General features: G+C 44.1%; 1 protein-coding gene across 3 annotated transcripts in view; it reads left to right on the top strand.

The window, feature by feature from the left end:
* Positions 1 to 1,273: 1,273 nt before the first annotated feature.
* The window catches only part of LOC123759261 (WAS/WASL-interacting protein family member 2), a 150,212-nt gene continuing 125,167 nt past the window's right edge, over positions 1,274 to 26,318 (top strand). The window contains exons 1-2 of one of the 3 annotated variants that reach the window (XM_069338938.1): positions 1,278 to 1,428; positions 6,287 to 6,576. The gene's annotated coding sequence lies outside the window, so the exon portion shown is untranslated. Of the gene's footprint in view, positions 1,429 to 6,286; positions 6,577 to 26,318 lie in introns of all 3 variants that reach the window. The other 2 variants (XM_069338895.1, XM_069339008.1) reach the window with 2 other exon arrangements.

The following is a 26,318-nucleotide window of genomic DNA, read 5'->3' as shown; positions in this document are numbered from 1 at the left end:
CCATCTGTGTCTGGGTAGAGTACAAATGACAGGATGAGCAACCCAGTGAATTTTCTTCCTATTGGGAAGTGTTGTGCATGCTGCTATGGCAGTAGATTCACTTACAGGATGAATGACGCTGATACAAACTATAGCCCTACACGGCAAAATTAAAAAAATAAATAATTGAGTATATTTCAGCCCTTGATCATGTGCAGGACTATATAATTGCTGGCTGTCCAGTATAAGGTCTTGTGGTCTTGTGATTGATAAGCTTAAGGGGCCTTAACACGGTAAAAGCAAAAGTTATTCAATTTCAATCAAACTTTATTTGCTAGTTGTATATGAAAAGGGCTGCAACTGGTGCAAGTTTCAGTATCGCTTCCTAAATAGAAAGGGAGAAAAAAAATGATTTTTTTCAACAAATTTTTCACATTTTCAATAAGTCAGTACAACCACAAGTTTCAAATGAAATCATTTCTATGACACTCTTCTATCACATTAACATAAAATAAAGGATTTGTCCAAGCGGATTATCCAAAATGTTTAGTTTTACTAATACAAACAGTCAAATTTCCCCAAAAATTTATGCCAATATTTCATGTTTGCAAATATTTATAAAATCAATAAATAAATTTTGGAATAAAGTGTTTTAGAGAGACTGTAGAGACGTAAACTCTACACATAAGGTGAAAGTTTCATATAAATTGGATAAAACATGAAAGAGGACTGTTACTTGACAATAAATGACAATAAATAGAGTCATAGATTCTGTCACCTGTGGTTGAGGTTGACATCAACCAATTTCCTCCAAAATTGTCACCCCTACAGATAGGCTTACGTTCTGTAAGGTGTATAAGTTTCATGCAAATCGCCCGATAAAAAATACAAATATGAGAATTTTGCTTTTTGTTTTTTATTTTTTTGGCATTAAGCTAATTATTAAAATACTTTATGATATATTATTGTGATTGCTTAGAGTCATAGATATGATTTTAGTTGTCACTTGTGTTTGATGTTAATTTTTGACCACTTTGGAAATTTTTTAAAACAGTTCAATATTTTTTTTTGCTCCCTTCCTATTTATGCTACGATGCTGAGACTTGGAGGAGTTGAAGCCCTTTTCATATACAACTAGCAAATAAACTTTGAAATTGAACAACTTTCATTTTACTGTGTCATGGCCCCTTAAGGCTAACACCAGAACAGAGCAAATGATCACTTAATATTATTCGCGCACATCTATGGTCATTTTTGAGAAGGGTTGAGGTGAGGAGAGGAGTGTGGCGGAGGTGTGGTAACCCAGACTAACATGGGGCGGGTGAGCGCCTGCGCCGCTCCTCAGTCTTAGTTCAGCTGTGGTAGTGAGAGGATCTCGGGCCGCGTGGTGTCCTTGCAGCTCAAAGTGCACATTATCTCTTCTCGTCATTTAGAAGTAGTTATTTACATGTAAGTTGTTTGTTAGTTAGAACTGCACACTTTTGTTGCTTGTAGTACACTACGGTGTTATTGGTCACAGGTGATTATATATAAATATTTTCTCGATGGATCATATTTGCTTGTTAAAAAGTAATAATCCAACTTGACTATTTAACAAAAAGTTTACCAAGAATGGTTACCTTACGTAGCGGTGACTGATATTTGAGGTCAACTATTTTAGCTATGGATAATTGTTAGCACGAGAGATCCAACTGAAGAGGCACTGATACACCTTTATAAACTGAGCATTAATGATTCAGTAAGCATAATTGTTAGCATATTCTGTCTGAAGATGGACGAACACTTCCTTTTGTGTGCTTACGCACGTATGCCTGTTCGTGTCTTCGAGGAGATTGGTCTAGCTCCTAAGCCCCGCCTTGTAACTAACCATTTGCTGCTCCAACTACCATTCCCCACGTATAGTGTTAATATTGTGTATATAGCACGTGTATGTACGTACTCTCCTAGCTGCGCGCATGGGACAAGGCTTCAGCTCTGAAACCGCCTTCTAACCATCAATTTACTATAGTGTAGTGGAAAGGCTTCATCATTACATGGGTTTTGAGTTGAATCCGTATGTATAGTCTGCCTCCACACCTGTCCATAGCTCAGTGTGTACCTTTTACTGGTAATAACAAAGTGAATATTCCTTCGACTCACTTGGGTAATGGTTTCCACCTTTGTTGTCTTGTCCATGTAACACCCCCCTCATGATGTCCTTGACTCCCCCATGATGTCCTTGATCCTTCTCATGATGTCCTTGTCCCCCCCCCCCTTCATATTGAGTAACATGAGGACAAGGACGTGCTACTTGTACTTTGTCTCCCGTCTCCTCCCTTAAAGTATTGTCCTTGGTTTACCTTGCAAGTTCCAGTGACCTTTTATACGTTTTATGATCTTCCCTTTGAGGACAACGTACATGGATTACATCATTCTTTCCTCGTAACTTGTGCCTCTCCCCTCGGGGGGACTTTTTAAGTCTTGTGGCATTCATGTGGACTTTGTTTTGTATATGGTGACTTATACTATAGCCTATGACACCGCGTGTACGAGGTCTTGTACGCGTTCGTAGAAGATAGCAAATGAGCTTCGACTCTCCATCTTAAAGATAAATCGCTGTTTTAGAATAGTAGACGGTATTATTTTTTATAATCAACGTTGTCCAGTTTTGTCTGGCTGAGGTTTCTAAACAAACATATAAATTAATGTGGAGTACTGCTTAAGACACTTGCTAGTCTTTAAAGCATATCAGGAAGCGATCAAAAGTTAGTCCTTTAATAATTGACTGACTATGATGTGTGGATACCTTCAAATTAGCGAACAAGCCAAAGGATTAGGTTTTGCGCAGGAATATATGTCAAGAAAGCCCATAAATGAGAGAGGGGGGGGGGGGGGGGTGACAAATCTGGCTTGCCAATATTTTCTCCAATTAGCCGGGGCCAGATTCACGAAGCACTTACGTACGTACTTAGTTTAGTTCATTTATTATGCACCCTATACCCATTTTGTGGGCGGTAGTGAAAAGGGTTACAAAGTCACATAATGGGCTCAGGGACTGAACACCACAATTCATTTAGATAAGTTACAATCTTGAGCTAGTTACAAAATTCGGTATAAGTGGTCACATCATAAATGGGTTAGATCGACCACAAGTACAGTTAAGCAACTGACATATGTGTAGAGCTAGTGTCACAATTGATATGTTTGTCCTGCACACCGCCCCTTATCCAGCGGGCAGCGGTGAATAGGTTACAATCACTAGTTACTACCAACAGTTAGCAAACTGGGGATATTTGGCAAAAATTTCTGGTAGCATTTCATTTTGAATGAAATATTTACACATTGCCGGAACATTGGTTATAGAATTCTTTGAATTCACGTATCTTTTCGCACTCCATAACAGTGACGGAGGGTGTGCGAATAATTTTGTTGACTCGGTTTACATTTGGTTAGGTCTACATCGGCAGATAATGAGAATTCCCAGATATACTTGTAACAGTCTAAGCCGAGCAGTAGTAACATCTAGAAGTCTGCTGATTTTATTGGATGAACCATAGATACGTACTTACGAATGTTTTTCTGTTTAGCATCTTCGTTGCGGCTACGTCGGTATTCAGGTAAGCATTTAAGAAGGAAAATCTTCGTAAGTGCACTGCTTTAAACTTAGGACGCTTTGGACCACTCGTAGCTTTACGTGAACTGGATTTAACTCAATTTTTCTCTACTACACAACACGGAGGATCGATTTTAATATAAACAAACAATTTAGCTGGCGAGTCTCGTCAAGAGTCCTTCGTGTTAACTACATATGCATTCTCTGCTTGAAACTTGTAGTAAATGTATTATATTAGAATTAGTTTTATAATAGCAAGAAATTATACCAGTTATTAAATAAATACGGGTGAACATGAAATAAGGTGATGATCCTGGGCTGGTGGGAGCATTTCTATCACCAAATACCTCTGTTCATCTAGTAATAAGTATTTGTGTGTACTCGCCTAGTTGTGCTTGTGGGGAAGACACGACCATAGTTAATTGGCGAGAATTCAAACCTTGGTTGCTCAGGCGATTTCAATGCTGCGGAGATGGCTTCTTTCTACCAGTGCCCAAGACACTTCGGGAGGGGGGAGTGTGTCCGTCCGTCCTCGAGGTGGTATTTTTGTCCTGGGAGAGGGGGGGGGGGGATTGTTTGAGGGTGTTTTCCCAGGGGGGGAGAGAATTGTTTGGGATGTTCCTGTGTGTGTTTGGGGGGGGGGGGGCACGTTTGTAGCCGTTTCAATTGTGCGATTGACATGTTATAGGGAAAGTTATAACATACGTTATAACTTCTATATAGTTATTTTTTTAGTGTTATCCAATAACATTACTGGAGGTGTATTGCCGCGTGGGGGAAACGACCGCCACCAATCATTCACGAGTTGTCAACCCGGCGTGGTTTTTTATTATTATTATTTTCTACCACAGACATTGCCACACATTTACAATGCTAACTAGCATATATATATTGTCTTCTGTCCTCCATGGATGGACAGGGTGAGAGATTTGTCAAACATACAGTTCAGAGATTTATTGGACAACCACAGAAAGTGATCGTAGTGCTTTTAAAATGTTAGGCTAAGCTACATACGTAAATACACAAATACACAGATTTATGAATGCATTAATGTGAATTTATAATGGTGAAATGTAATTCTGATCAGCTTTATACTTTATACACATACATACATACATACGCGAACAAGCCTGAATGGTCCCCAGGACCATTCAGTTTTCATTTACATATACAACAGGGGCCTGGTAGCCTGGTGGATAGCGGGCAGGTCTCGTAATTCTGTGGCGCGGGTTCAATTCCCGCACCAGGCAGAAACAAATGGGCAAAGTTTTTCACCCTGAATGCCCCTGTTGCCTAGCAGTAAATAGGTACCTGAGACCTGTACCAGTAAATAGGTACCTAGTCAGCTGTCACGGGCTGCTTCCTGGGAAGGGGGGGGGGAATAGTTAGTATTGGGAGGGTTGATTGACAGTTGAGAGGCGGGGCGAAAAAGCAAAGCTCAACCCCCGCCACGGCCGCCTGTGGTCACGGCCGCCTGGGACGTGGTCCGTGGGTCGCAGCATTTGGAACTCGCTTGGGATGACAGGGTGCGTCTGGTCCTGGGTGCTCTTCTACTATTTGGGTGCCGCGGGTAAAGGGGTTTATTTATGAGGTGCCGGATTTGATGCCTCGGCCTTCTGCGTCTTCTGGTCGACAGGTGTCCGATGATGTCCTGCTGATTTGGGAGGCTTACTGCTCGCGCTTTCCGGCGCAGGAGTTCCCCAATAAATATCAATAGTACTTGATTTGTGTACTCCCTGTATTTTGTATTTGTTGCCATGTCTGCTATATGTATGTTTGTATCCGTGTTTGGGCGTTGTTTTGTTTGTGTGTTTTTAGTTTTTGTTTGTATTGTACTGGTTGGTTTCCTGCGTGTTTTGTTGTTTCTTGTTTGGATGTGTGTGTTTTGTGTTTCTTTGCCGATTTCTGCATGTTCCGGCGTGTTTTTCCTTGGGTGTTTGGGGTGAGGTTGTAGCTTTGTTTCCCGGTTTCTGTGCGTTCCGGTGTTTGAATTTGTTTGTATGTGTGGGTGTCATTTATTTATGCTCTTCCCGGTCCCTGCGTGTTCCGGTTATGCGTTAGTCTGTTTTGGCTTTTTGTCCTTTCCATGTGGCCCTTCTGGCTGGATATTCCCTCATGTTGTATTGGTTTCTTTTCCCGTGCTTCTTTGCCGCGGGCTAGTTTTCCTGTTTTGTGTTTTTGTATTTGTTTTGTTTCCTTTCTTTGTTGCCCTCATGTTTTTGCCTTTGTGCTTTCTATGGATCACTGCTTGTACTGTTTTTTGTCAGACTTTTATTGTATTGTGCTTTATCAATAAAAAAAAATCATTCAAGTTAAAAGTATTTGTATATAATATTGGTGTTGTCTCCGGACTAATAAATGACTGATATTTTGTAGTATAATTTGACAATTTCGTTTTAAACATGCATTGCGATGGTCATATAAACTGGTTGGTTTTCTATTCAGCATAGTTGATATAAAGCGATATATCTTCAGAGTTTGCAACGTGATTTTTATACCTTTGTTTACATTGCCCGCCACCAATCATATATACTATATATATATATATATATATATATAATATATATATATATATATATATATATATATATATATATATATAATATATATAATATATATATATATATATATATATTATATAATATAATATAATATATATATACTGATCTATTTTTATTTAATATGGTAACGCTGTTAATTATATTTTGCTTTCAGCCATGAATGATTGAGTTGTATAAACCGCACTAGTTCCATAACTGACACTATATCATTTCCAAGTGGGATAAAGTCCACAATTGGCAATGCAAGTGATGGAACAATTATTCTAATGACTTCAGACAATTAGTATCTGTGATCTTTACGAACTTGAAGTTGAGGGATAGTGAACTTTTCCTCTTAAACTTCATTGTTGATAATGAAGTGATCACTAAAGTGCTCACTAGTTGCCTCTTGGTCTGGATCACACTACAGCCAAACTCAACACGCGTTCACAGCGACCTGAAAAGGTATGTTTTTTTCTAGTTAAATATTATGTATTATGGTTTATAATGAATCTTTCCTTACTGGAAAATATTATTGATCAGTCTCCACTATCACCAACACTGCTCATTACCCTCGTTCATGGCGTGTGGGAAGCATTATGTGAGGAAACATGAATGTATTGTGGAAAGTATTGATCGTATTCAAAGAAGCATTTAACTTCCTAAATTATATAAATTCACTTCCTGACTCGTTAGTACCACGAGAGGCTGGTACAACCACACCGGAAGTGTCCACATCGGTATATCTGCCTTTGCATATAAACAATGTACGGCACTATACGTGAATTGTTACACAAATTCGGTCCTTCAATACAAACAAATTGTTCTGACCAAATGTAAACTAACGAAATTATTCTCTCCGTCACTGTGATGGAGTGCGAAAAAATACGTGAAATTAGAGACAGCTCTATAGGGTTGCTGCACAAATGCAGATGTACCTAATGTATTAATAAAAAAAGTTAAAGAATTGTGTAAATATTTAATTCAAAATTATCTGGCAGAAATTTGTCAAATATTCCCAATTTGCTAACTGTAGGTAGTAAATGTGGGCGGGTGTAATCTTTCCACCGCTGCCCATGGGATGGGGGCGGTATGTAGGATAAACATCAACTGTGACACCGGCTCTCAGCATGTGTAAGTTGCTTAATTGGTTTCGAACCCATTGATATATGTAACCATGTACATAAAATGTTATAACATAACTAAAGATTGTAACTTAGCTAAATGACTTGGATTCAGTCCGTGTGTCCATTATGTACCTCTGTAACCCTTATCCCTACCGCCCACAGGATGGGTATGGGTGCATAATAAGTGAACTTAGACTACTATACATTGGCACTACTCATGTTGCCATGCACGTCATGGTTTCTCGCCATATCTACATTGTTACTCCTCCTCCAGACTCATTCAAACAAGCCTATCTCGCCACAGTAGGCCTACCTGACGAACCTCGCCACTAGGCCTATCATCTATATTTGGGTAACATGACGCACCAGCCACGCACGCTCCTCAGTCTTGCCAGACTATAATTTCCGCATCTTTTCATAATGTTAGCCTATTCCACCAGTCTCGGTCGATCCTAACTTAATCAGATTATCCATTTTCCAAATGCTTTATACCCCAAATTAGTTTCCTACAGATTTTCGAAACTAAATTTTCAGTATTTGATAAATTGACTAGTGCTGACAAGTGTATTGTTAGAAGCCATGCAAAAGAGCTGTCAGATATCAGGTGAACCCTATGTAGTCTAATATTTCGAATGAGAAAAGTGGGGCAAACGAAGGTTTTGGATTTAAAACCAGAAGATTAATTATAAAGTGTTAGTCTTCAACTTCATTTTGCCTTTGTGAGAGACTACTGGAAGTGCGTGGTGCAGTTTTGGACACAATATTGTGCAAATAAGAATCTTTTGTTAATACCGGCCATTTGGAACCCTCCCCCTCTCCTTATGAAGACTTCAGAAAATTGTTTACATTCTCAAAAAATGCATAGCACAATGGGGGGGGGGGGATAAAAGATGGTAAACAAGGTGCTAAAGTTTGTCAAATATATAACACGAAATAATTTATTTGTAGGATAAATTTAGATTAAACACAGCTGGCTCTGCCAGAAACTGGAAAGGTGATCATATAGAGAGCCTAGACTTTGGCTAGGAGAGACCTCAAAAGCCTAACGTGCCTGACAAACTATACCAGGTTATACAAATATGGAAGCTAACTCACTGGGCAGTGTCCATTGTTAAATAGTTAAACGGATATAGTAGTAGTAGTAAGGTATAGGAGCTGCCTCGATTCGGTATAACACCTTTCGGAATTTGCTATTTCATGTGTTAATGTTTTCCAGCATGTTTCAAACCTGAAGTGTGTCTTCTCTATTACTGCTATACAGAAGTCCTTGTTAAGCTAGAACAGGGGTCATTTTGCACACCATTCCCACAGCGATCTGCAGTACTTTGTGTCCTCTGGTTAATAACAAAAATGAAGAACGCGCTCTGGCATTCGTGGATGAAGTCTACGGACATAAAAGCTCGTACAACGATGCGAATTCGTACAGAGTAGGCCTATGATCCTAGTACTTCTCTTAAGTCTGCGTATCATTCATTTTCTTTATTATTATTATAAATGTGTTAACTGTAGGGAGTGATGTTATATAGTGTGGGCTAGGAGAGGGTTGTCAGGTAAAGGAAACAATTAGTGAGCCGAGTCAGCCGTGGACGACTTCCTCCAGACCATCCCCTCCACCCACCTGCCCTCCAGAGTTGGCGCGTTTTAGTAGCCCTTGTTTTGTCTGTGGCAACTCTGAGGACAGGCAAAGGTTGCAGCCTGTGCTCTTGAGACCCCGGCTCGCCTGCCTATCTGGTTTAAGTTCAAGGATTTTAAATAAGAGGAGACTACAGAAAGCTCATTGGCCACACGAAGCAGCTATTTATATCCACCCAAACTAACCTGCGCTTCAAACAATTCAGTGAGCACATAGCTATTATGTTGTCCGGAAACTTGCTCCATAAATCAACAACCCTGTTCCTGGAGTTATGGCTCTGAGGCTGTTTTTAGTAGTAAGAATCCCAGGCGACGATACTGAGAGCGACGAGGAATACATGAACAAATAATAGTAAGTGGAGCCTGAGGTACATGGGTCACGACTTTTGTAGCACTTTTTGTATATAAAAGCCGAAATGCAAATTTTGTAATAATTTAAATCTTGATATACAGAAATTACAATAGCGTGATATATCAAATGAACAAATCCACAAGGGCCGTAATAAGGGTTGGAACCTACCCACAGGATGTTCCCAGCTGCGCCTTGACATGGCTAAAAGAATTGCAACCTGGAGTGCTAGTGCCCTCACTAGGATCCCGAAGCCCAGTCGGGGTTTTACCCAGTTCCCCCATGCACCCAGGTTCTGTCAACCCCGTGTATTGAAGTAAGGCGTAGAGGTAGAACATTAGGTTGACAGAACCCGGGTGCATGGCGGAATTGTGTGAAAACCCGATTGGGCTTCGAAGAAGCTTCGGGATCCTAGTGAGGGCAGTAGCACTCCAGGTTGCAATTCTTTTAGCCATGTCAATACAAAGTTAACTAAGGCGCAGCTGGTAACATCCTGTGTGTAGGTTCCAACTCTCATCACGGCCCTTGTGGATTTGTTCGTTTAAATCTTGATATAAAATAGTATGACTAGTAGAAATGCGAATCTCTATTATACAGATTCGTATTTGCAATGTATGTGTGTGTGTTTTGGGGGAAGGGGTGGTTCTGTTGCTATGGTAGCTCTTGCTTTTTTGTATGACAAAATAGATTTTACTCATTTTGTGAACATACGTTCATTGTTGCTGCTTTACCTTAAAGTATCCTTTAAGGTAAAGCAGCAACCTTTAAGCAGCAAGCAGTAAAGCAGCAACCTATTTACCTTAAAGTATCCTTTAAGGTAAATAGTAGGTGTGAATAACAGGGAAGAGGATAACTTTCGGAGGATATATAAAGGCTTAGGCTGTCCTCCACTTTCTTTGGTATTTCCGTTGCTTTCTTCCATCCTAGTCTGGTGTCCCGTCCCTTGTTCTCTACCCCAGCTCCATCCCGCCCCCCAGCATTCACCCCTCTCCCTCATCTCCTTAACGCCTTCAACTGCTGGGTCCAGCACTCGTTCCATTCACCCCCCCCCCCCCGTTTTCACTACCTCTATTCTACCCTAAAACACACAAGCCAATTTCCTAGAATAATATTTCACACTAGAGACCATGCAAGCTTTTAGAATCGTGTAATGCATTAGGTAAAGTGAAACTCGCATGAACGTGCGGTATTTGGTAGGGTCGTTCACGCACATCCTACCACACCCAGGCTCGCGCGCCAACCGTACCCATCCTCACGCTCGCGCCCCCGTTATGCCCCACCCTCACCCCACCCCACCCCACCCCGATCTCGCACCCTCACCCCACCCCACGTTCGCGCAAACGCCCATCCCCACCCCACCCCACCCCACGCTCGCGCGCCTGTCCTGCCCCACGCGCCAGCCCTGCCACACCTCACGTTCACACCTTTTTATCAAGGAAAGTTGGAAAAACATTAATTACCGTCGTTAGAAAGTATTTTTCCACAAAGATTACTAGTTAACAAGAGGGCATGAGTGGAACTTCAAAACACAAATGGTCTTTAGAGATGAGAGTATTTTGATTAGAGTGTAGCAGTTAAATATAGATCTAGTGGTCATAGAAGCCAACTCCATTCACAACTTTTCAAAAGTAGATTTGATGGGAGAAATTTAATTTGGTCGTCACTGCATTAGGCGATCGGCTGCTAGAGAGGCGGGGTCCAAGAACTTGAACTAGCAGAGCACAGTGGACTACAGCGACCCCATTCACACGTGTATTGAGAGCCGCAGACACCCACTTGCGGAGAAGTGTTAGTGTTTGCCCCCACCTCTGGCTGAAAGTCTCTTATTGAAATGACATGCATCACACAAGTGGGAACAACACACCATACTTGCCATACTTGCATAACTAACGCACTAGTTGTCGCAGGAACTCTTTTTTTTTTTTTTTTTTTTTCTTGGGAGTGGGGGGGGGGGTGACTGCTCTCACCTGTGTACTCACCTATTTGTGCTTGCGGGGGTTGAGCTTTGGCTCTTTGGTCCCGCCTCTCAACTGTCAGCTGGCTTGGCAACGTGTGTGTATTAGACATTCAACCCACAATTCAGAAAATACAAGTAACGACGTCGCTGTCCGTCCTGGACGTGTAATGTCTTGGTGTCTGCTGTCTTAATTTTCAGCTGCATTGTGAATTAATATCTGAAAATATTTGTTGAGGGTTGTGTAGTACCGAGGTGTACTTACTCAGAATCGAGGATCCCGTATTAGAGCCCCGTGTGGGACACACTTAGTTTGGCTAGTTTCCTTTCACCTGATGTCTCTGTTCACCTAGCAGTAAATAGGTACCCGGGAGTGAGGCAACTGTTGTGGGTTGCATCTTGAGGAAAAGTCAGTAGTTGACCTGGGAGTGGGGAAGGGGGGGGGGGGACTTCTATAAGACTAAGTACAGGCTTCCTGTCCCCGACAGGGTTGTCACGATGACAGTGTCACAGCATAACACGTGCTTGATAGAGAGAGAACTATCAACATCAGAGGCCCGAGACTAAAACACGCTCGTTAATTATTGGCCGACACCTCGCACTGTTCAAGCGAGATCTTGATAAACACCTCCAAAGAATACCTGATCAACCAAATGAACAAATCCACAAGGGCCGTGACGAGGATTTGAACCTGCGTCCGGGAGCATCCCAGACACTGCCTTAAGACGACTGAGCTCATTTGATGCATCACGTTAGTGTGATCTCTGTGTGTAATGACCTGATCAATCAGGCTGTGATTCATACGTCAGGCGAGCAGCCACGTCCAACAGTCTGGTTGACCAGTCCAGCAACAAGGAGGCCTGGTCGAGGACCGGGACGCTAAGCCCCAAAATCATCGCAAGGTAGGACAGTGGGAATTACTATCGTAGCAGAGTTGCTAGCTGGCCAGCAGTGGGACACCACCCTTCAGGGACCCTGTGTGTAGTGTTGACACCCCGCGCCTGTGGGGTTAATCTGCTAACATTCTCTATATCCTGAGGGACCATCGGTTAAGTGTACCTTGCACGTATTTGCTCTCGGCTCTAATTCCAATAACAATTTCACTTTAACTCGTTGAGATCATCTTCTGCATTATGGGGAAAAGTGTCATTTGGTTGGTGGAATTCATAAATTGCAGGATGTCTCTATTGCCACACGATCCTTGCAGGCGTTATTCAGGAAGGTATAATTGTTATTTCTATACTACTTTAAAGACTACTACTTTGTAGTAGTTTTTAAAACGGTTTATTACACGAACGTCAGGTAGTCCGTTCGCGATAGAGACGCGTGTACTGGCGTTCGCGAATTCTAGACGTGATCAAAGGATTCGGCTGCTGTACTGTATTCACGGCGCTGGGTCCTCGATACCCGGCGCTGTATATGTATGTTTTTGTGAGTTAAAGGGAGAGAATATTATGACGCGTGAAACACAGTCGAAGAAACTTTAACTCCTGCCCTGTACAAGTAGCGTATATACTTGATGGAATATTCCCCATATCTGACAACGCGATTGATTGATTGATGAAGATTAAGCCACCCAAAAGGTGGCACGGGCATGAATAGCCCGTAAGTGGTGGCCCTTTTGAGCCATTACCAGTATCAAGAGCTGGTACTGGAGATCTGTGGAGGTGCAACTGCACCCTGCGTGACGGGAGATGTCTCCCGGACAACTCGAGCGTCGGGGAAGAAGACACACCAAGTATCAAAAAAGAAAAAAAGTGGGCTATTTCTTGGGGGCATAAAGTACCCCATATTAACTGTTGGGTAAATTTTGTTAGCATGGCAGGCAAGTAATTTGGTGCTCGGGTGGACGAGTTGGTAAAGTTGTAGGAAGGTTGCAGGAGGAGGACGGCATAACCTGTAGTGGGGGGGGGGGGGCAGTTTGGTAGGGGGGTTGAAAGTGGAGAATGAAGATTCTGGAAGAATAGACAGTATTGAAGATGGGGGGGGGGGGCGGGGGGGGATAAGACCGGGATAAGGGGGTTCAATGGTGCTGGGGGCTGGGGGGGGGGGTATTAGCCGGGGAACAAACTAGCAAGTGAGAGTGGTTGTGTGTGTGTGGGGGGGGGGGGTGTTGTCGTCCGTGTTAGGTGAGGCCGGCTGGTTCTTGTTTACCAAATGTGTACATGCATTGCTGGCTGACTCATGGCGGGGGAGGGGTAGAGGTGTGTGTGTGTGTGTGTGTGTGTGTGTGTGTGTGTGTGTGTGTGTGTGTGTGTGTGTGTGTGTGTGTGTGTGTGTGTGTGTGTGTGTGTGTACTCGCCTAGTTGTGCTTGCGAGGGTTGAGCTCCAGTCCCGCCTCTCAACTGTCAATCAACTGGTGTACAGGTTCCTGAGCCTATTGGGCTCTATCATATCTACACTTGAAACTGTGTATGGAGTCAGCCTCCATCACATCACCTAATGTATTCCATTTGTCAACCACTCTGACACTAAAAAAATACTTTCTAATATCTCTGTGGCTCATTTGGGCGCTCAATTTCCACCTGTGTCCCCTAGTGCGTGTGCCCCTTGTGTTAAATTGCCTGTCTTTATCTACCCTGTCAATTCCTCTGATAATCTTGTACGTGGTGATCATATCCCCCTAACTCTTTTGTCTTCTAGCGACGTGAGGTTTAATACCCGTAGTTTCTAATCGTAGCTCATACCTCTCAGTCCGGGTACTAGTTTGGTGGCAATCCTTTGAACTTTTTTCAGTTTAGTCTTATCCTTGACTAGATATGGACCCCATGCTGGGGCTGCATACTCCAGGATTGGTCTGACATAGGTGGTATACAAAGTTCTGAACGATTCCTTTCACAAGTGTTTAAATGCCGTTCTTATGTTAGCCAACCTGGCATATGCTGCTGATATTATCCTCTTGATATGGGCTTCAAGGGACAGGTCTGGCGTGATATCAACCCCTAGGTCTTTCTCTCTCTCTCTGACTCTTGAAGTATTTCATCTCCCAAATGATACCTTGTAACTGGCCTGCTGCTCCCTACACCTATCTTCATTACATTACATTTGCGTGGGTAAACTGTGACCACCATTTGTTCGGCCATTCCTTTAGTTTGTCTAGGTCTTCTTGAAGCCTGTTACAAACGATATGAGTGGGGCTTCTATGGGGTACTGGTACTATTAAGGGGTATAGGTAGTTAGAAGACAGGAGTATCAAATATGGGAGAGCTAAAAGGCCCGGCCCCCAAAATAAACTATCCACAGTAGTAATAACTTGCTACAAGACCAAATATGTTCGTCTAAGGGTTGATCACTGCGCTCCCACCTTGGAAGAAGAGATACTCTGTAATTCATGTACTTATTTATTAACCCGTTAACAACCCCCCATATACACTCACACCAATAACAATAATAATAATAACTTTACCACACTATCTTACGTTAAAAGCCTTGGTCCACGTAGGCAGGATACAAGGTTTACACTAATAACAAGCTAGGGTAAAGTACTACTGGATAAGCACTGAAGCTGGATGCAGCTTAGGGTAGTGAAACCACGTGGGACCCTAATACAAAACACAACACTTAGGGGTACCCAAACACTGGCAAAATACTATCCCCAGGTCTCACCAATCGTTACTACCAGAGTAGGCACACTTACACCATATAATACTTAACTTAAGGGTACAGGAACTTCAGGTAAGGGAAATAAGTAAGAGGAGAAGGAAGGAGAGTAGGGGAGCAGCCACAGAGTAGGTCTTATCCACACACACCAGCCAGAGAGAAGAGCGAGCTCCTCGCGACCACCTGCTGCCTCCGTCATCGTGGTGCCGGGAGGAGCCTAATTGATCGTGCAGCTAAGCACATAAAAGATCTTCCCCTATGCAACGTATTGTTACTTTATGAATGATTAGAAAGTATTAGTAAGCAAAGTTGGTGCCTATGTTATTATTTAATAATCAACCCCCAGCTCAGTCTTTAAATGCTCTTTGAGAAACAATAATAGTCTTACGTCTGGCAGGGAAGATACAAACAATTTCCATTCGAAATGCGCCAACTGTACTACTTAGGAAGTTTAATAGCTCAATTTTGACCTCTGGTTTCCACTGGAGAACCCAGGGTCGTAACACTCCTCCCCCCTTCAGAGAAAAAAAAAAATGTGACTACTAGAATAGTAGTCATATTTTTTTTTGTAAGAGTATACAGAGAACAAAAAGAAAAACATATGACAAAAACAAAAAATCAATCAAAAGCAATTTCTCTGCAAAAAAAAAAATACAAAGGAGTTCTCTGAAAGAAAAAAAAAAAACATACACAAAAAAAATAAAAGAACAGGGAAGTAAATAAATTGGACACGGAATATTTAATGTCACAGGAGAACCTAAAAAAAATTAACTAAAGCATGACGGTTGGTAAATGGCTTTCTGTGGCTCCGATGAATGTTATTCAGGCAACCGGGACAGAGCGTCGGCTATCACGTTGAGTCTGCCCGGTAGGTGGGTAATGGAAAGATTGAAGTCCTGTAGGTACAATGCCCACCTGAGGATGCGTTTATTCTTACCCTTCATCTGAGTCAGGAAGACTAGTGGGTTATGGTCCGTGTACACTTCCACTATATTACCTGTGAGGTAAACTTCGAACTTTTTACATGTTAACACTAGCGCCAACGCCTCTTTTTCTACCACTGAATAATTGCGTTGCGCCTTGTCGAATTTCACAGAGTAATAATATACTGGGTGTTCCACCTGATCATCCCCAGTTTGCAACAACACTGCACCAGCACCCGAGTCAGACGCGTCAACATGAATTTTAAACGGTCGGTCGAACCTTGGACTAGCAAGCACTGGGGCGGAAGCTAAGATCAATTTCAAATTTTTAAATGCCTCTGCACAGTCTGATGACCACTTAAATTTAACGGCTTTCCGCAACAAGTCTGTGAGAGGAGTGGCAACACTGGAAAAGTTCTGACAAAAACGTCGATAGTACGCACACATACCGATAAATCTTTGAACGTCCTTTTTAGACTTTAGTACTGGATACTCCAGAATGGCACTGATTTTATCTTGCCGAGGTAACACTTTTCCTTGGCCCACTTCATAACCGAGGTACGTCACTGTGCCTTGGCCAAAATGACACTTTTTAGCATTTAAGGTAAGATTTGCCCTTTTCAAGATGGCAAACAACTGGCGTAACCTAGCTATGTGGTCAGCCCAATTACTGTCAAACAGCACGATATCATCTAAATACGCCCGACAATTTGGCACCTTAGCGAGTAGAGAGTTCATGAGTCTCTGGAACGTGGCAGGGGCATTACGCAAGCCGAACGGTAACACTTGATACTCAAAAACACCCTCGGGTGTCACGAACGCAGTGAGCTGTTTAGCACGTTCAGTGAGTGGGATTTGATAATACCCCCTCGAGAGGTCGAATTTCGAAACGTACTTGGCATTTCCCAACTCGTCGATGCAGTCCTCGAGGAGGGGCAGCGGATAGGCATCCACAATGGTCACCTTGTTGAGCTGCCGATAGTCGGTGCATAATCGCCAGGAGCCGTCTGGTTTGGGGACCAAAAGGCAGGGCGAGCACCAAGAGCCCTGGCTCGGCCGGATGAGGCCGTGCTGGAGCAAGAAGTCAACCTCCTTCCGTACGATGGCCTTCTTTTCTGGACTCATCCGATAGGGTTGAAGGCGAATGGGAGTGTAGTCCGTCAACTCGACATCATGGCAAATGGCATCAGTCTGGGTCGGGACCTCCCCGAACAGACTGGAGAATTCATCAACCAACGACTGCACCTCTTCACGTTGGGCCATCTGCAAATGGGACAGTTCCTCCACAGCATTCACAGAACTAGAATTATTGAAAATGAGATTAGTTGGGTCCCCAGAACAATCATCCCCTCTCTCACTGGAAATGGAAACATTGGTTAGTGCAATGGGCCTGGGGCCCTGGAACTTCTTCAGTCGATTTACATGTATGAGCATTACCTGGTTACGTTTGTCAGAGTGCCTCACTTTGTACGTGAGGTCCCCAGTCTTTTCTGTCACTATGAAGGGGCCTTCGTACTTGTGGGACATAGTGTTCCCTAGTCGAGGCTTTAATACCAGGACAGGGTCGCCAGGCTGAAATACCCGTAACTTAGATTTAGCATCGTTACATTCTTTCATCTTTTCTTGGGCCTTGCCAAGATACTTAAATGCAGCCGCCTTGCAGTCCTTGAGTCTCTGGTGGTGTTGCGCAAAGAAAGCCGAACCTTCGGATAACGTTACGTTCCCTAACAGATTCTCCTGTAACATTTGCAAGGGTCCACGAACTTTATGGCCAAAGACTAACTCAAAAGGAGAACAGCCCAGTGAACTTTGTAATCCCTCTCTAGCCGCAAACAAAACATACGGTAAATTCTCATCCCAGAAGGTGTGGGAACTCTCGCACGATGTCTTCAACATCTGCTTCAGAGTTAGATGGAAACGTTCAATTACCCCCTGACTCTGTGGATGGTATGGGCTGGAAACCTTATGAGTTATTCCATGTTCCTTACAAAATTGCTCGAAAACATCAGACTTAAAATTAGTACCATTGTCAGTTTGCACGACCCGAGGCAGTCCAAAAGTGGAAAAAAATTGCAACATACGAGCAACAACAGTTTTTGCTCGGATGTTCCTTACAGCAAAAGCCTCTGGGTAACGAGTAGTGATACACATCATCGTGATTAGGTAAATATTACCAGACTTAGTTCTAGGTAATGGTCCAACACAGTCCATTACCACATGAGAAAATGGTTCCTCTGGCACGACAATAGGCCTTAGAGGAGCTTTAGGTGGAGTCTGGTTTGGTTTCCCAACCAGTTGACAAACAATACACGCATTACAAAATTTTGCCACATCGCTTTTCAGCTTGGGCCAGAAAAAATACTTTAAAATTTTGTGATACGTAATATTAATACCTTGATGTCCCCCCATAGAATCATCATGAGCAGCTGCCAAAACCCTTTCTCTATAGCAGGTCGGCAACATAACCTGGTGGACTACCTCCCACTCATTTGACAAGGGAGCACTCTGTGGTCTCCATTTTCTCATCAAAATCCGATCATTGTAGTAGTACCCAGTTGCTGCGTCTACAATTTCCTCCATAGAGACGGCTGTTTCATGACAATCTGCAAGAGTGGGGTCAGCTTTCTGTAACTCACTCAAGGAGGCATCTAGGCCTTGGTCAGATGCCATTGGCCGAGGCTCAACAGTGTTCTCCACCTCCCCACTACTCTCGGTAGATGGCGGTGGCAGGCTCTCCACAATGTCCTCGGCCACGTCATCGAGTCGGGCCATAAATGTGTCCGCGAGGTCCACTTGGTTTTCACCACTCTGAAAGCTCCTTGTGACCTCGGGATTTACCACCTTGGCAAGCACAGGGCTGCCCTTACATTTAAGTCCCATAGACCTGGTCACCGCGCACGCAGGGTACACAACATTATCCTCTGCGGCGGGTGGATCCAGGCAAACCTTAGGGGTAGGCAACATAATAGGCAGTCTGGAGTCCCCTACCTTATCCCCTGCTAAATCATTACCAACTATTACATCAACATTAGGGAAAGGTAGGTATGAAGTGACTCCGACTGTACAAACACCCTTGTGGAAATCAGATTCCAGGGTAACCTTATGGAGGGGTACTGCCCGAGTATCACTAGTGACACCCTCGACCAGTACCACCTCTCCAGTGTCGAGAGTGTTGGCACCTTGCAATGCACTCTCTAAAATTAAAGTCTGGATGGCACCGGTGTCTCGGAAGATCACCACGTCCTTCCAGGAAGAACCCTCAGACAAAAGTAGTCTCCCTTTCGATAAGAATGGGGTAAGCAAGTCCAACCACTGTGGGTTGGAGGTCTTACTCCCTAACCCTTCCGAAGGCCTCAAGCCCTGTGTCACAACTAGAGCATTGGGTCTTTTTTCTGGGTACAGTTGCCAACAACGGCTAATATTGTGGTTTGAACGATTACAGTGACCACAAAAACGTCGGGGAGAAGAGACATTACTAACAGAATTACCCTTCGGTTCACCTTTAGGTGCCGTTGGGCTAGACACTTTAACAGGGTTAGTTATGTCTGAAACAGAAGGTGCATTAGGTAAAGGGTTAGAATGAGCTGGTCTGGACTGGCTGTGGGTATAAGGTTTGCTACTCTGTGGGGTATAATTATTTTTATTGGGCCTTTTGCCCGCCAATTGGTAGTTTTCTGCCAACTTGGCCAAATCCCCTATTTTAGAATTTAACTCTATCCTTCCTTTAATGTATTGTGATACGTTCTCTGGCATAACATCTATAAAATGCTCCATTAAAATTAAGTTCCTGAGAGCCTCGTATGTTTCGGCTTTCGCCGAGCGAATCCATCTATCAAATAATCGAATTTGATCATTCACAAATTCAGTGAGCGGTTGGTTGTGAGTAGGCCTAAGGTTACGATAAACTTGGCGGTGAGCTTCAGGAGTAATTTCATATGCCCGCAAAATACCTTCCCTGACTTTATCATATTCGAAACACTCGTCGTCAGGCATGTTTATAAAAATATCTTGTGCTTTACCCCTAAGTCTTCCCTGTAGGATTTTCACCCACTCTTCCTTTGGCCAGTTCATGGACGTGGCCACTCTCTGAAAATGGTTGAAAAACCTTTCAGGGTCAGACTCGGAAAATTCAGGCAAATTATGCTTTTTCTCATAATGCCTGGGGTTTGAATCCCCGGCAGGTGGAGTTCCAGTGGCATTCGCTCTAATTCTAGCCTCCTCGGTTTTGAGTTTTTGCTCCTCTAATTTTATTTTTGCTAACTCTAAAGCTAATTCACTTTCCCTATGAGTTGCACTTTCTGCTTGGCTAGGCTGGCATAAAGGTGTATCACTTGCCAATAGTTGTTCATCAATACAATGTTGTAATATTTCATTCACCAAAGTCCACTTTTTATCTGCGACATTTAATTCTAGGCCAAATTCCTGGCCTAACAATACTAAATTAGACTTTTTAAGTTTCTTTATCTCTACCACTGAAGGCTCCCTTGCCAGTTTCTGCATTTCAGAAGACATCACTAATAATTTTAGCTCCCAGCCAAAGAAAAAATTAAAAAATAAAAATTGGAAAAAAAACAAAAATTTGCACGGCCCCTAACACAAGGCCACACTAACCTTAATCGTGAAGGGATCCAGCTGGGTGTCCAGTCAGTGCAAGAATGTCCTTTGCTAGATGAGCTGGACCCTAGGCTAGCACACAACCGTTCTGCGGAAATAAAAAATTTTAATTTTGGCACTCAAGAATCTAATTTTTTACACTTATAATGTTCCTCCCGGACTGGCCAACCACTTGTTACAAATGATATGAGTGGGGCTTCTATGGGGTACTGGTACTATTAAGGGGTATAGGTAGTTAGAAGACAGGAGTATCAAATATGGGAGAGCTAAAAGGCCCGGCCCCCAAAATAAACTATCCACAGTAGTAATAACTTGCTACAAGACCAAATATGTTCGTCTAAGGGTTGATCACTGCGCTCCCACCTTGGAAGAAGAGATACTCTGTAATTCATGTACTTATTTATTAACCCGTTAACAACCCCCCATATACACTCACACCAATAACAATAATAATAATAACTTTACCACACTATCTTACGTTAAAAGCCTTGGTCCACGTAGGCAGGATACAAGGTTTACACTAATAACAAGCTAGGGTAAAGTACTACTGGATAAGCACTGAAGCTGGATGCAGCTTAGGGTAGTGAAACCACGTGGGACCCTAATACAAAACACAACACTTAGGGGTACCCAAACACTGGCAAAATACTATCCCCAGGTCTCACCAATCGTTACTACCAGAGTAGGCACACTTACACCATATAATACTTAACTTAAGGGTACAGGAACTTCAGGTAAGGGAAATAAGTAAGAGGAGAAGGAAGGAGAGTAGGGGAGCAGCCACAGAGTAGGTCTTATCCACACACACCAGCCAGAGAGAAGAGCGAGCTCCTCGCGACCACCTGCTGCCTCCGTCATCGTGGTGCCGGGAGGAGCCTAATTGATCGTGCAGCTAAGCACATAAAAGATCTTCCCCTATGCAACGTATTGTTACTTTATGAATGATTAGAAAGTATTAGTAAGCAAAGTTGGTGCCTATGTTATTATTTAATAATCAACCCCCAGCTCAGTCTTTAAATGCTCTTTGAGAAACAATAATAGTCTTACGTCTGGCAGGGAAGATACAAACAATTTCCATTCGAAATGCGCCAACTGTACTACTTAGGAAGTTTAATAGCTCAATTTTGACCTCTGGTTTCCACTGGAGAACCCAGGGTCGTAACAAAGCCTTAAGCTGTCCTCCTGTCTTAATCCTTCTCATAATTTTGGCATCGTCAGGAAACATTGAGAGGAAAGAGTCTATACCCTCCGGGAGATAATTTACGTATATCAGAAACAGGATAGGACCGAGTACAGAGCCCTGTGGGACGCCACTGGTGGCTTCACGCCAATCTGAGGTCTCACCCCTCACTGTAACTCTGCTTCCTATTGCCTTGGGTGTTATTGGTTTTTTTAAATTAATTTCCTCGTTTGTCAGCTTCTCGTGTGTTGCCGCTGTTCAGGGTTTTGTTCAGGTGTTAGGCTTGGTGTTATAGCCACTTGAAAGCCTTTTTCTTCCGGTCTTCTATATATCTATCACCTTCTTTCCCTTTACCTTGGGATGAACTCTTAAGTGACGATAACGCTGACGCGCACTTTAGCATCCTCAGAGGGAAAGTGAATACAAATGTGCAGAAAACACTGGTTACCATGTGGAGGTGACCTGGCACTCTAGCCCCTGGCACTCTAGCCCCTGGCACTCTAGCCCTGGTACTCTAGCACTGGTACTCTAGCACTGGTACTCTAGCACTAGACCTGGCACTCACTGGTCGACTGTGGCAGTACATGGCTGTAAACTGCAGGTTCTTTTGTGGATGCAATAGTGTTCAAGCTTGCTGGTGGTAATTGGAATAGTGCGCTTGAGGTAAAGTGCGTTGAGGATATGTGATCTATTGTCACTGTATCTATAGATTGTTTAATTGTTGGCGTTCAGTCCATCTGAGTAGTTGTGGAGTCGATGGTATAAAAAGAACCTTACGACAGTTAAGTTCCCAGCAAAGAGCGAACTTGGTTTCTTAATGTTCTACAATTTTACAGGTCACAGAGAAGGGATTATAGCGGGTTGGTGTGGAGGTACGTGTCCGGCAGCCTCGGCCCCACGCCGGCAGTGACACTGCTGGCCATGCAGGTGGTGTTGCATAATAGCCTCGGCCCACACCTGAAGACAGCTGGCCATGCTGATGGTGTTGCATAATAGCCTCGGCCCACACCTGAAGACAGCTGGCCATGCAAGTGGTGTTGCATGATAGCCTCGGCCCACACCTGCAGTGACACTGCTGGCCATGCAGGTGGTGTTGCATAATAGCCTCGGCCCACACCTGAAGACAGCTGGCCATGCTGGTGGTGTTGCATGATAGCCTCGGCCCACACCTGCAGTGACACTGCTGACCATGCAGGTGGTGTTGCATGATAGCCTCGGCCCACACCTGAAGACAGCTGGCCATGCAGGTGGTGTTGCATGATAGCCTCGGCCCACACCTGAAGACAGCTGGCCATGCAGGTAGTGTTGCATGATAGCCTCGGCCCACACCTGCAGTGACACTGCTGGCCATGCAGGTGGTGTTGCATGATAGCCTCGGCCCACACCTGAAGACAGCTGGCCATGCAGGTGGTGTTGCATGATAGCCTCGGCCCACACCTGCAGTGACACTGCTGGCCATGCAGGTGGTGCTGCATGATAGCCTCGGCCCACACCTGCAGTGACACTGCTGGCCATGCAGGTGGTGCTGCCATTAACACGGATTTAGCCGTGTCTCATAAGGATAGTCAACTGAATCATTAGTATAATTGTCCTAATTCGGAGACTAGTGATTCCTGAGGGTGGAAGTTCAGCTTTCAAGTCTCGGGTTCTAGTCTGGTCACAAGGAGCCAAGAGCTGCCGGCTACATCTTCCAAGGACTCTGTAGCACTTCAGAGGGAAAAGGTACAATGCATTCTTGGTCCACCATCCAAGGAGCCAGGCAAATTGATAAGTTACTTTTTATCTTTTTCCCGCTATTGTAACTAGCCTTGTGTAATGAAGTTAAGAGCGTTGTAGAACACCATTAACACATGCAAGCCTCACAAAGCCCTCACGGTGCCGTATATTCTCTTCCCAGAGGCTAGGGTTCCCCACAGTGATGGTACATTCCCCTAATATATATATATACATGTTAATAGTAATGAAATTGTATGTTAAGAAAATTATTTATAAAAATAACCCTAACAAGCTGCTTGCTTAAACCAACTAATGAATGGAAAAACGTATCGACAAGTTGATGTTTAATTTGAAAACTGACAGACCATTTTTGTGCCCTCTATAATCCTTTTTTGCGCCACCGCTCACAGGACGAGTATGGGGTGCACAATAAACTAGCCGGCTCCGGCGGCCACAATCAAATCCTTGAATGCAATGATGTTAAGGTGAAGGTTGTCGGAGGAAGACGTCGGCAGAGTGAAGCTGCAAGCTAATGGGGATCATTATATCTCCGGACGTGGACCAGGTTTCTTGCCTCAAGGGTCACGTTACGGTAAGACGCACACCTCCTGGTTCCTCACCATGACCCTCTGAGTCCTATCAGAGAGGTGGTCCCTCGCCCAGCCCACCGCTGGACGGTGTCGAGAGCTTTCATCCAGTCCAGTAAAAAGACTCGGCCGACATTTCTAGCTTTTTTAAATCTTCCTTTCGCCGATGGACTTTAACTGAGTTGGTCAAGTTTGACTCTCCGCCTTTGAATGTACGTGAACATTTAGGAACGGTTTAGTTTATATTTGCGTCGCGTCTTGCGGCGCGCGCACGTGTTGTTGTGTGGGCGGGTGCGCGCGCGCGCTTGTTGTGTGGAGTCTTGCGGCGCGCGCACGTGTCTGCGTCAGTTCGGGTGCTCACCTGCGCCACTGGACGTGACTTCTCAACGTTTGGATTAATGGTGGATATTATCCACTGAGCGCACGCACACCTGTTGTCTAACCCCCCCCCCCTCATCTCAAGATACACATTTTACTATTAAGCTTTTAAGTAATAGTAAGCGAAGATCAGACGCCTGAACATTTACATCAAATTGTCAGATGTACCGAGAGGGAGAGGAGATGGGGGGGGGGGGGGCGGGGAGATTACTTGTATATATACATGGATGATAACAATACCTTTTGTCGCAGTAGCGACATCTGTGAACAGAACAAGGAATTCGTCTACACCTCTGAAGAAGAAATCAGAGACTTGACGGCCTAAATAATATAGGTGTGAACGCCAACCTTGAGCTGGTGGCGACGCCTCCGCCAGGGCCTCTGCTAGGGCCTCCACGCTGCAATGCCAGAGGTCTGGCAGGTGCGCGATTCTAAAACGCTTCGCCCAACAAATTTTGCTCGTGTGCCAGTTAATGAACATTTATATGCAACTGAAGATTGGTTTTTGGTTCGTGGAAGGAAGAAAGGAAGGACGGGGGGTAGTGCAGAGGGCCGGGTGTGTGTGGGGAGGGTGGGTGATGGGGCGGGGCGTGCCAGTGTGGGCGGGGGGGGGGGAGGACAATACTGAGAGAAAACGAGGAAGGGGCCATTTATGTTAATGAGTGAAGGAGAGGTGTTGCCAGGTGAGGCAGGTAGGGAAGGAGGGAGGGAGAGGCGGCAGGCACGTCGCCACGGGCAGGAGTCATCGGTAATGTACGCCTCCACGTACATCCTGACTCCATAATAGCGGCCTCCTTCACATTTATTAAGCAGTCTAAACTCTGAAGCACTAAGTTATGAGAATAATATCCCCTCTAGGTTGCCAAGTTTCGGAGCTCGTGAATAATTATATAAATGTGAACAAAGTTGGCGTGAGTGTTGAAAGATGTAAGGGTTTCGTAAGTAGAGGCTTGGTGAATCCTGGCCCGGATTGTGGGAAAAGTGGTAAGAGTTGTGCAACCCGTTCTCGCACTTCCTTAGTCAATATTGACTTATTAAATAAGTGCATATGTGACATACTAATTGATTGTGAATATTTTAGTTTGCCTTGAAAAACTTCATAGAAAACACCGACCTCACCTAACCTTCTTAGTATGTTAAGATAAGCATCTTATTGCTTCTTCTCTACAATTATTACTTAACCTATCAACCAACGTTGGACAGCGGTGAGAGAGGATGGTGAAGGGGGGGGGGGGACAAGAACAGCAGCAGGTGGAGAGGAGTGACGTTGCAACACTGGGAGTCGAGATACACACACATACACAGTTCAGTGTTACACTGTGGGCGTGTGTGGTGTGGGCGGCACATGGGCGTATCCCGCCTGGCCACCACTTGCCTGGAAGTGGTGGGCACTGTCGGGGGGGGGGGGTATAGAAAAGTTACCTGTAGACAGCGTCATTGGTTTACGGGCTCACCATAGCCCGTGCTACTTGGTACTAATTGTTCAGAGGAGCTGACTCTAAAACAACGAGCAGCTTCATAATTAATCTACTCGGCCCAATATAAGCTTCTATACATTGTACAAAAGTATACATTAGTTTCCTAGATGTCGGCTACAGGCATGTACTTGTAAACTGCAGAGGTCTGGCAGGTGTGCAATACCAGGGGTCTGGCAGGTGTGCAATACCAGGGGTACACAAACCTCGAGTTAGAAGCATCAATTAAGCCCGTGTGTGTGCATTGAGTGCCCATTGAGTGCCAAATGTGTCGATTGGTAACACTGCTGATCACGGTAATTATCGGGAGAAATGTTAACCCAGCATCACTATATAACACATGGAAGGTATACGAGGACACTGTACCAGCACATCAAATGACACAGTGAAGGAAGAGTGACCAACCAACCCCCTGGACCATTGGGGATCGAGTACAGACTTGCAAGAAGACTGCCGTTCAACCGATGTGTTGAAAAGAGGGCGAACAAACGAGGGGATTACAATTCTGTTTAGGGTGCACTAAAATATATCAGGCGGACACTATCTACAATTCTACACAAGTATCGGATGTGATGATGTGTTCGGATGTGTTAACCTGAGTGGCGTTCTAAATATTGCCAGTCTGGTTAAACACTGTTGGGTTTGGTCACTAACTGGACAGGTGCCTGCGCT

Source organism: Procambarus clarkii, chromosome 1 (genome assembly GCF_040958095.1).
Source record: "Procambarus clarkii isolate CNS0578487 chromosome 1, FALCON_Pclarkii_2.0, whole genome shotgun sequence".
Lineage (NCBI taxonomy): Eukaryota > Metazoa > Arthropoda > Malacostraca > Decapoda > Cambaridae > Procambarus > Procambarus clarkii.
Note: the sequence above shows the minus strand (reverse complement) of the source record. Positions and strands in the feature narration are given on the sequence as shown.